General features: G+C 45.8%; 1 protein-coding gene across 6 annotated transcripts in view; it reads left to right on the forward strand.

The window, feature by feature from the left end:
- The window catches only part of DOCK6 (dedicator of cytokinesis 6), a 1,219,180-nt gene that overhangs the window by 1,004,857 nt on the left and 201,960 nt on the right, over nucleotides 1-12,363 (forward strand). The gene's annotated exons all lie outside the window — the stretch shown is intronic.

Consider the following 12,363-nt stretch of genomic DNA (forward strand, 5'->3'; position numbering starts at 1 on the left):
ATACAACCAGAGTCGAAGGGGGAAGGCGTAAAACAGCCCTCCAGAAGGAACCTTCTAGTTTTCTCCAGATATCGGTGGGAATCCCTGGCATGGCCTCAGCTCCGTAGACAATGGTCGGAACTGCTTTAGCTTTATAGAAGTTCAGGGCCGCTTGGATAGAAAAGTGACCATATTTCTTGAAGAGCTTTTTCGTTTCATTGATCAGGCTTTTGGTTTTCGTGCGTAGGGTTTCTTGCATCGGTAATTCCAGATTGTTTTTGCTGAAGTAGCAGAAAGATTGGACCTTTTCGACAGGGATTCCTTTGACTGTATTTTCCAGCGTCATCACTTTCGTTTTGTTGATGTTGATCTCAAGATCGTTAGTTTGTAAGTAGACTATTAAATGAAATGATAATCTAGTTGAAGTCAAACCTGTACTTTTCTCAGATGATTTTCTTTCCTCTTTCACGGCTTCATTTTACCCAAATCGAACCTTTTCTGATAGACATCTGTCTCCCAGACCAAACGCCGCATTGAAAATAACCAAGTATTTCACCCATTTTTCATAATATTCGTTTGTGTCCTTTTAAACGGGAATCGAAAACAAATGCATTTTTCGACCGTGCAAATTCGGCTTCAGCATATTCTAGCTTTCCACTTGTTTTAGAATTGTATGCCTTTTGTTGATCCATTGCCTTGTGATTGCTAGTGTTTATGCCTTACTGCCTTTGTGAGAAATCATATTCACCTCATACATTTAACTGCACATTAATTTGTCAATTTCCGAGTGTCATTTTATGCCATTGCAAAGGGTTTAAAATCTTTTCCCTCTTATTTTGTGAGGGAAGGATTTTGATTCTGTTTGCTGCCTCTTATCCCGGACTATCTGCTGCTCCTTTCCATCCACTTAGAATTTGATTATTTGTGGGTTGAGGGAACATTGCACCCTAACTTGTGTGCTATCTATCCTAATTCAAAAAGTGCTCCTATTCAATTGTGCTTTGGATATGTTCATGTAGAAGGTTAACCAAGTGTAGTTCAGTAGTCTTTATTGTAATTATCACCCCATTAGTGATGGCTGCCCAATATTAAAATGTATGATATCGCCTGGTTGTTGTGTCATCCCTTATTTCTGGCTCTTTATTATTGTAAATCCCTCTACCTGGCCCAACCAGACTACCTTGTTCACTGTCTCCAAGTTCTTCAGAACTCTGCAGCCTGTCTTGCTGCAGGGTTCCTCGCCATGCCACCCTCAAATCCCTGCACTGGTTTGCCAATAGCCTACTAGGTTAACTTCAAGGTCCTCTGCATTGTGCACCGTGCCTTCTGTAAGATTGACCTGGAGTACTTGCAGAACAAGTTCCCCCACTATGTACACTCGCGTCAACTCCATTCTGCTGGTATTGCACAGGAAAATCGTTTTTAAAAAACAAACGGTAGAAATGACCGCATTTCAGCTGTACCAAAATTACGAACAGCCGAAAATGCCGAACATTTTTAACATTCAGGTTTCCATTATAGCGAACAAGGGAAGCAGGGGTTGCGGGGGTATCCCCCGCACCCTTGTTTGCTATAATGAAATCGGGGGTGGCGCACATCGAAAATAAGAACGTTTTAAAAAAAAAAAAAGGACCCTACGACCTGGTTTGCATCCACGGAAGTGAAGGGAACTGGCGCTGTTCATGTAGAAGGTTAACCAAGTATAGTTCAGTAGTCTTTATTGTAATTATCACCCCATTGGTGATTGCTGCCCAATATTAAAATGTATGTGATTTTTGGGAATTCTAAAAATAAATAAATATTGTATTTGCACCAATTGGCCTGGTTCATGGTCCATTGTGACCCGTGGTATTTGTAAAAGGGAGTGTGAGACGGGTCGGGGATCGGCTCAGTTTGAATTAATTGAAATTAAAGAAAAAGCATTCCCATAGAGCGCCACATTACAGGATCGCCTCAAGCACCTTCCTGACTTTCTACAACCCTTCCAAGAAGACCCGCTTTCAGGCTCACCTGTGCGATTGTGCATTTTTACGCACAACTGTACGGCTTAGCACAAGGCGCCACTCTTCTTAGGGTTGAACTCGAAAGTTAGGGAATGAACTCTGAAGAATTGCCTAATGCCATCTGTATGTTAACCCTCTCTTTACAGGTTGTGGTTGTATCTTATCACTGAATTGCATTAGGAATTGTAATGTATATATGTTGTATAGTTTAAGGATTTGTGTGAAAACTTTTTCCCATTGCTAAAGTTATTAATGTCTATTTGGTCCGGCTGACCATAAATGTATAGATATTTTTCATATACACTTGTCTAGAGTAAATTGTGGTTTGTTGCTGTGTGTGCTCATTGTGGGCTTCCGATCACTCTCACCCCTCCTGAGACTTAGTCTTGACCCCCTGCCAAGCTACCTAGATTGGTCTGGCTTGTCCAGAAGGTTCCACTGTTTCACTAAACCGAGGGTGGCCTCCTAAACTTCTGCCCACCAGTTCAGAGTTTAGAAATCCATCTTAACAAAACCCCACTTGTGTTCTGCATGACTGCTCGCTTAATCTGCCCCTTCTGTTTTTCTCTCGTTTTCACTGTCTTGCCTTAGCGCCATGATGCCCCAGCTGGTGTGGGTTGTGCTTTACAAATATCCTTAACATAACACCTCGAGCGTGTCAGCAAAACACCCAAGATACCGTCAACCTACTCTTCAAGCTCAAGGCTTCTCAATCAACGAGAAAAATCAAGTCTCGTTCCAAGTCAAGTAAAACTGTTTCTGGGAGCTAAAATTCAGACGGAATACGCTCTAGTCTTCCCCTCCAACAAGAGGGTACAAAACATGCTTTTACAAATCGCACATTATGTAGCCGGTCTTCAGACAACCGTACGAAAGGCCAGAAGTCTTCTCGGAATGATGGCTTCATGCATTTACCTAGTGCCTCACGCTCGGCTGTGCATGCGTCCTATCAAGAGTGGCTGGCGAAACAATGGTTGCAAGCAAGTGGTCAGTGGGACGATCTTTTGGTCATTTTGCAGTCCCTCACTCACTCTCTGCAGTGGTGGACAAACAAGAACATTTTGAGGGGAAAATCATTCACCACCCTCCCTGCAGAGACCACTCTAACCACAGACGCATCGCTATCAGGATTGAGAGCGCATCTTCTCCAACATACTGCGTGCGGCGTGTGGATACAGTCTCAAGCAAACAAACACATCATCCTTCTAGAGCTACTAACAGTGTTCAAAGCTCTTCAAGCTTTCAAACGACACCCAAGGGGAAAACGGTCCTAGTCCCAACAAACAGCACTACATCCCATGTTTTATATAAGCATGCAAGGCTGGACATACTCACCAGGTCTGTCCAAACAAGCCCACAACTTTGGAATTGGGCACTAAAGCACATTATGTGCTGAACAGAGTGTCGGTAGCCGGCATTTGGGATGGCATCTTTTAACAGCGCAGTATTATGAGGTATGTCCGTCCCTTTTGAATTAGTCCTTGGTCAGGTGCTGTTGAAAGAGCCATGCTTTGAGAGATTTGAGAAAATTGAGAATTGTCGGGGGCATTCCGAGCCAACACCGGGATCAAGTTCCAGAGGGAGAGTGCATGATGAGAGAATTGTTTGCAGTTCCTCTCTTTGCGGACGGAATTGTGATTCAAGCCGGTTGGTTATTTGCTGTGCGAGGAGCGTGTGCCACCAGATATGTGGAGCTCAGCCGCCAGGTACGCTGGTGTGCTACTCATGACTGCTTTGTAGATGCGCCAACCAACACCATTTCTGAACAAAATTTCCACAAAATGCACCCGGAAGAAGTCAAACCTATTCTAATAGCGCCAATGTGGGCATGTCAAACATGGTTTTCACACCTGCTCAAGATGTCTCTCTGCACACCAGTCAAACTTCCATCACCTTACAACATGCTGTCCCAGCATCAGGGAACAACACTTCATCAATCTCCTCAAAGACCAAACTTGGTTCCATGCATTCCAGTTCATTACGGCTGCTAGCCTTGAGGATAGCCTTCCTGGCTGCGATTACTTCAGCCAGGAGATTTAGCGAACTTCAGGACTTGAGTAGCAAGCCCCCGTTCTTTTGGTTCTTCTGGGAAAAGGTTTCCCTTAAAGTAAGACTCGTTTTTTTTCCTAAAATGGTATCTGAATTCCACCTTTCTAAGGCCATACACCTACCAGTGTTCTACCCTCCACCCAGTCTCTCTAAAGTGAAGGAGCGGTTTCAAAGAGCTTTGAGCTTTTATGTCGCTAAGACTTCAGAGTTCTGGAAATCCGACTGTTCGTGGCCCATTCTCTGTCACACAAAGGTCCGCGTGTAACCAAGCAGACTCTTATCGAGGTGGATTATCCTTTGCATCACGGAATGCTACCAATCTGCAGACAAAGAGCTTCCTTCAGGCATCAGGGCACACTCGACGAGAGGAGTATCGGCCTCTATGGCCTTACAGAGGGGACTCCCCAGTAGGGACATTTCTCGTGCTGCCACTTGGTCATCCTGGTACACATTTACTAAACGCTATTGCCTGGGTGTTTCCCGTGGGGCTGACGCATGTTTTGGTAGGGCAGTGCTGCAAAATCTGCTAATGTAACACTTTCTGCCCACCTCCGTCATCTTAACTGCTTGGGGAGTCTATTAGATGAGGAATCTGTGGCAGAAAAGCAATCCATTGAAGGAGACATTGCTTACTGTAATTTTCATTCTATGGATTCTTCTCCCGCAGATTCCTCATCGCCCCTCCCTGCTCAGAATGTTCTTATGGCCTGGCGCACCTATCTAAGCGAAGAGGCGCCTGGTGTTGGCTCTGATGTCACTGCTTCTATCTAGCTAGTCGTTTGTTTTTAAAAAAAATAAGCGAAGGCGGTGAATGAATAATTAAATGGGGGATTATTTTGGAGGAGAAATTGCATTATGATTCGATTGTGGAGAATGAACCCCTTTTGGCGGGCATACTGGGGGATAGTTTACCATCAAAGTTAATTGAGGATAAATTTGTGGAGCTAGTGGGTGCCCTCGCCAGTAAATTTACGATAGCAATCAAGCCCAAAGGGGGAACTGAGATATGGGGCGTAGTGATGCAGCATATGTATGACACCTGATGTCCTGTCCGAAGCCGATGATCAAGCACCAGGCAAGACGGATCGACGGATTAGTCGAGGTCCACTACTCCCCCTGTTGACGTTTTCCGAAGCAGCAGAGCTGGATGAAGATATCTATCAGATGAGGAATCTACAGGAGACAAAAGATCCAGAGAAAGATCATTACGGTGAGTAATTTCTCCTTTTCGAACTTCAAAAACAAGTCATGCAATACTCTGCAACTACCACTAGATGTTGGCCTATCCAAGCATGTGAATCTATATATATGCTGAGGGATAGTGAGTATAGAGCGTGGGAAAGGATAGTGGTGGCGTATCTGGGATAACCCCCATTAAAAACAAAAAGCCACAAAGTAACCTACCTCAAAGTAGCTTATCATGTATTCTTTTTATTGACACCACGTATAACGCAATATTGTGAATTATACCTGATGTACTGCTTCCTAATATTGTCTGCTGGCCGTTTTGCTCTTTGAGTGGTAGTGATGTGGGTCTTGCTAACCAATAAGCTAGTTGACAAGAGTGTTTAAGATTCAGACGGAGAAACTCTTTATTCTTGCTTGGTCAGTGATCCTATACTTTAAAGTGGGAAATATTGCATATTGATTCATAGTTTGTGGGAAATGTTTTGTTTAGCAGAAAATATGGAGGGCTTAATCACCTGGAAGGGTATTGGATCCACAAATATACCCGCATGGGCTGTCCTGGCTTTCCCCCAGCATATTAGTCTTCGTGGGGCGGCTTAATGCTAGTGGGCTGCCTCCCTGTGTCCTTCCAGACACCGGAACCTGCTCTGCCGTGGTCGTCCCTCCTCCTGGAGCCACCACAGTCATTGCTTTGTGCCTGCTGGGTCACACTACAAGGAAGTGTGATTGTTCTTTTTGGCCATCCGATATTTATTTTTTTTTGTCCGGGGCCCAAGTCCCCTGTGTAACAGCACAACTACAATATTCTTGGAAAAGAAGCAGTGTACTTAGCAGGCTGTTTCGCCTTACTGGCACTGCATTTCTGGGAACGACGACTGTGCGTATTTGCCTCCTGGCCCTGGGTTGGTGGGTTATTCTGATACTTGCCCTTAGGGGTATTCGCGGGCAGTGGTCGCAGATTTCCGCAGTCATGTTTCAGCTGTGTTTCTCGGTGGACTTGCATTGGGGGCTGCTACGTGGGCCGCGGTCTTTTGACCCTCACCCTGGATCTGGTCAATGGGATCTTCTCTGGTGTCTCCTGCGATGCGCCTGTGGTGGCACAACGGGAACTTGCCCCCAGAATTGCCTATGGACGTTGTCCTGTGTTCCTTGGGGAGTTTTAAAAGTGTACCTTCAAGTCTGCTGGAAGTCATTTTCTTGTGTCCCCTCTGGGTACCAGTAGGTCCAAAGTCTTGCATTGCAGCGTGTGCTTCTGATTTCATCAGAATTTTTAAAATCATGCATTCAATTCTGTATCATTGTCTGCCATGAGAATGTAGTGCGTCCTCGTGACTAGCACTGCGGCTCTGTCTTATTCACACCTTGTGTAGTGCACCCTCCCATTTAGCGAAGAACAGTCACACCCAGCTCCACATTACGAATTGGTGCTTTTCTGTGATAAAAACTGATACTACATGAATAAAATATTCCCTTTAACGTTTGAATAGAAATCCTACTTGGAATAAGGATTGCTATGCATCAAGCGACGCACACTAGTCCACGCTACCAATCATGGATTCCCTGCTGCGTGATATTGGACCATTCGGTCATTCAAAGAAATCTACAACCAAGCCCCCCAGGAAGTGACAAAACCCTAACCCACGCCTCACCAAAAAACAAGAGCGTGCGGCTCGATTCATGATGTCTACACTATACACCAAATAATCAGGAACCTGTCTCACAAAGACACCCTCAAGAAGAGGCGGCCCGCTATTAGCCATGATTTTACTGAGCTGCTGTCAGGCTGAGAGGTCCTGTGTCCGCGGAAGCTGCTGAACCCCCGACAATCCCCCTGAGATGTAATTCCCAGAACTAGATTTCAATTCAGCTCTGTAAACTACACCCCAAAGGGAAAGGGGGAAGTGGATAACAAAACAACACCAGGCAGACTGCGTCAAGGCTAACCAGAGCTGAACCTGCAGAGGATATAAGAATAGCAGATACAATTCCTTAATTTACTTACTTAACCTTATGAATGGGAAGACATTAATCCTTAACTAATAATGAAGAATCATACCTGGCTCTTCTCTTGAAATTTCTTAGAGAAGCTGATAAAGAAGCTGAAAATCTCTCTTACTTGAGACACTTGAAATTCACAGCAACTTCTTACTTTAGGCAAATCTGGAAATCTTAGTTCATTGTCTTTTTTCCAAAATGCCCTGGATGTCCAGTTAGATTGTCTTAAAAAATATTCTTTCTTTTTCTTTCAAACTTTTCAAACTATTTATAATTATATTGAGTTTTTGAATCCTTGAAGAAAAACACGTGTTAAACGCACACGCAGGTTATCTCCATTCAGATGAACGATGAACTTCACTTAGAAATCTTCCTGGTTGAAGAACACGCGCAAACAGTTCACTTACGAACGAATACACGCGATCAACAGAATCCACACGCGCAAAAATCCACACGCGCAATAATGTTCTCGCGCGGAACACGCGAAATAAAAACACCCGCGCTCTTGAGTTCAAACGCGACAAATTGATTCTCACGCGAAGGAACACTCGCGCTAGAAAACACACGCGCTCTTTATTCCACACGCGACGTATTGATTCTCACGCGAAGGAACACTCGCGCTAGAAAACACACGCGCTCTTTATTCCACACGCGACGTATTGATTCTCACGCGAAGGAACACTCGCGCTGGGAAACACACGCGCTCTTTAGTCCACACGCGACGTATAGATTCTCGCGCTAAGGAGCACCCGCGCTATGAAACACACGCGCACTTAAAATCGCACGCGACAAACAGATTTTCGCGCTCGGAACACCCGCGCTAGAAATCACACGCGCTCTTTAGTTCACACGCGACGTATAGCTTCTCGCGCTAAGGAGCACCCGCGCTCTGAAACACACGCGCATTTAAAATCGCACGCGACAAACAGCTTCTCGCGCTCGGAACACCCGCGCTAGAAAACACACGCGCACTTGAATTCGCACGCGACAAACAGATTCTCGCGCTAAGGAACACCGCGCTGGAAAACACACGCGCACTCCGGGAGTTCAATAGTTCTAGTACAAACACAACTTTTCACGAATTTTCAAGGAGAATGTCATTATGATGAACAGAGTTACAGTACAAATAAAGTCACTTATCTCCTGAGCGAATTCCTAAGGATCTTCTGCTTTTCCTGTCTTCAAAAACGAATTCCTGCCAACTGATAGCTTCTCCTGTAACCCCCAAGAAAGTAGCCGCTCAACTGCTGACGCCTGAAGGATAAAATCCACCAGGCCTAAGACTAAAGCAGGAGCAGCCACTAAACACGTCCTCTCAGATGGGGTTTTGATGATGAAAGGCACAGAGTGACAGTTTAGAATGTTCATTGTTGTTCTGCATTGTCTTCTAACCAATCAGAGCTGTCACTGTGAGGCTCCATTTTGCCTTGGGTCAGAACCAGGATTCTGAATCAGCAAGTTAAGGCCAAACCAACTATAATAGAAAACTTCCCACCCACACAAAGCTAATCTGAAAAGGATAAATAAAGAGAAATAATGAGAAGGAAACTTGAATAAGGGAAGGAAACCTGACAGCTGCAAACGTGGGCACCTGATCTCAAGTCAGTCTGAGGGGGGCAGTCATGGAATGTGTGCAAGCCTTCTCCTCTGCCTACCAGTTACCACGAGCTGATTTAACCTTCCCCTCTTGGAATGGGGAAGACTCGAGGGAAACAGCCATACTTAGGAGGCCCAAACACTGCACACGCTTAACTAATACTTCTGCAGTTAACTCCTAATCCGCGCGCCAGCCAATGGTCGGAAGTGGCCAAAGATACCCAACCGCGAGGTTCCCAGGACTCGCACTGCCTTGTGAAAAGCACAACCCTATCCTAATATCGAGCCCTACACTTCCCATGGAGGAAGCATCAAGACCGGTATCTCCTATTTGAGACTGACAGGTCCTAACGTACCCATGGGGAATAAACTGTAAAGATCTGTGTTCTATGTGTTCCCCCCTGCGTGTCCCTTAACAGGTAGAATGAAAATCTACGAGCGTTCCTAGAGACTTTCTATACCTAAATTACTCCATACAACCTGCTCCTCTATAACAAGATATGTTGATTCTCCTAGTATCTGTCTGCGGTCACTTCTTAACTCAAAGCGATTCTTTGGAACTTGTAATCTTGTATTATTTAATCCCCTTTTAAGAGTGGGCCTTGCCTGCTCGATCACAGCTATCACAGAGTTTAAGGACCGCTTGCTGCTTGCCTGCTTTTGGCCCAGATGCTAGCCACATGCCTGGGAGATTCCTCTGCAGTACACTGACGCCATATTCTGCACTCCAGTCATGGGTCACGTGTGCATCTCTCAATGGAGACAGGAAGTGGCCTATTGTCCAGTTCTATTTCATGTGTTTGTAAAACACGACATATCTTTTTATAATGATGCCATATTCTCGAGCGTGAGCTGCTGTATTATTCTCTTACGCCTTCTCCGTATATTCTGCACACAAATGTATAGCCAGACATTTAATTTGTATCAGCGTATTAAGGGCCTGATCCATGGAAGTGTTTTACAATGGTGCAATACCATAGGAAAACGTTCCATGAATCAGGCCCTACGTTTTTGTTGGATGAAGTTTCTGTGAATTGAGTTGCGCCACTTTTTTAGCACCATTTTCTTTGTCCTGTTTGCTGAGCTTCGCTCTGAGATAGTGCTATGCTTAACGTTCAGTAGATGGTGCCATTAGCACACGTTTCTTAGGGTTTACTGTCTGTCGAACGGCCAGTGCCAAAAAGAGGGCGCACCCCCACGGGTTATTTCTTCAGTGCGCGGGTGGAGGATGTGGGGAGACGGTCAGGGCCAGCCTTAGGTGCAGCAGCGCCCTGGCCGAATTGGCACCCAGCACTCCCCGCGCGCCCCTGGTCAACAGGGGGCGGTGCCAGGATGTGCCACTTTTTTTTGTTATCCAGGAGAATGTTGTGAATAGGGCGCATGAGCACCCTATTGTTGTTAAATGCGCTCTGCCACCGCATGCGCATTTAATCACAAAGGGGCACCTGCCGCACCTTCTGCCACTCCGCCAGCTCGGGGGAGCCCTTGAAAGACTCCCCCGAGCTGGCGTGGTGGGGGGCTAATGGCACCCTTTTGCTGTTAAATGCGCCCGCGATGGAGGGGCGCCTTTAATAACAATAGGGTGCTGACAATAGCACCCTATTGTTATTAAATGCGTCCACAGCGGCGGGCGCATTTAATAGCAAAAGGCAGCCTGCCGCGCCTTCTCCCACAAAGCCAGCTCGGTGGGCCCTTGAAAGACTCCCCCGAGCTGGCGTGGCAGGGGCTAATGGCGCCCTGGGGGGGGTGTGGCACCCCGGGCGGTCGCCCCGGCCTGTCCCCCCGGCCTGTCCCCCCTAAGGCCGGCTCTGTAGATGGTCCACACACCTCTTCGCCTACAGATTTAGGCTGAGCCCCTTTTTGTATCAGATTGCATACATAGTACATAGTGGCAGCTGAAGCTGCTAAAGTAGCTGAGCGGCTAATGTGCCTGCTGCAGAGCTCTATGTTCAATGGGCAGGTCACAGGTTCTAACCTGCTTGTCTGTTTCGTCCCGGTTTATCAACGCATGTTATTTCCGCGCTACTCAACTAGCCCCAAGTGTACGATGGACAGTAAATCCTAGATTATTTGTGAGTTTCAGAATGGGAAATGTCCCTGTGATTCATTGAATATGTTGGGCGAGGACGTGTGGTGACTTTTGTTCTAAATATCTTCGATAATAATCATATGCCTTTTTCTCTTTTATATTAATACAAGTATGCATGTAGAGTAAATATCCCCCACGAAGAGCTGCTCCGATGTCTCACAGCAGAGATGAGCAAGTGGCAGCATTTGACTTAGTGGACCATATCAAACTATGCCTAACTTTAGCAAACAATTCCCACTTCTCTAAGGATGCTACATCCTGGATTAAATCATTTCTCTCAGATCGACCTTCTAGAGTAGCGATCGGAGATGAAGTAGCGGACCCTATCGCTGTCCCCCTGGGTGTCCCGCAAGGCTCATGCCTATCACCGACTCTCTACAATGCCTACACTAAACTCCTCTTCACGGCCCTTGACGCTATGGGAGTCCTAAACACTAACTACAAAATCAACTCCCTCATCCAGAACTGGATGGCAACTAACCATCTCTGCCTCAATGGGGACAAAACAGAGATTCTCATAGTAGGGCCCCCGCCCGACTAAACAAGCTACACCCAAAATACACATCATTGTCATAGATGGCACACCAATCACCATATCGAACCAAGTTGAAACCCTCAGGGGTTGATTCTAGCCTCACCATGTGCAAACACTTAAACTCCCTTGCCTCATCCACGGCTTACACAGCCAAACTCATTGCCTTAAGCCGACCCTTCCTCACACCCCACAACTGCTTAACACTGGCAAGATCCCTTAACTTGCCCAAAATCGATTACTGCAATATACTTCTCCTAGGAACCTCCAAGAAAAACAAAAATAAAATGCAACTCCTACAGAACAACATAAAACCCCATCACTCACAAATGTGTCACCGCCAATGCCCCGACTTACCTTGATCAATGCCTTACACTCACAACAGCAGCAATAACTCTCAGATCCAGCTCCAATGTTCACCTAAGCGTCCCCAGGTGCAAGAACACAAGAACAGGTAACTCCAGTTTCACTGTAGCTGCCCCCAGAATCTGGAACTCACTCCCTAACAACATTTGCAACAAGCCTTCCCACCCACAATTTAAGTAATTGGTAAAAACCTGGCTTTTTAATAAATACTAACCACACTGCTCCATGCAAGTAGACCATGTAACCGCTATCGTGCGACCAGAAACTATGCAACTATGACTGTAATTATCAACAAGCACTTCTACCATGTAACCAAGAAGTTATGTAAGTGTTCATGTAACCACACGTTTTCTTTTTAAAGTATTCTTGTAATATTACACTGTGATACCCTTGGGTTTGGGCGTAAAATCAAATGCAGTAAATAAATAAAGTGTTAGTTGGGGTGGACGCCCACCTCTTAGGGAGGGGCAAGCGGAAAGCCTCTACAGGGAAGGGCATATTACTGTAGGATGTTGGTGGGAGTGCCTGTGCCCTAGAGAACCGTCACACGGGCAGAGTACCTCCTA

The sequence above is a fragment of the Ambystoma mexicanum genome, chromosome 3q (genome assembly GCF_040938575.1).
Source record: "Ambystoma mexicanum isolate Mex_15411 chromosome 3q, UKY_AmexF1_1, whole genome shotgun sequence".
In the NCBI taxonomy this organism is placed as follows: domain Eukaryota; kingdom Metazoa; phylum Chordata; class Amphibia; order Caudata; family Ambystomatidae; genus Ambystoma; species Ambystoma mexicanum.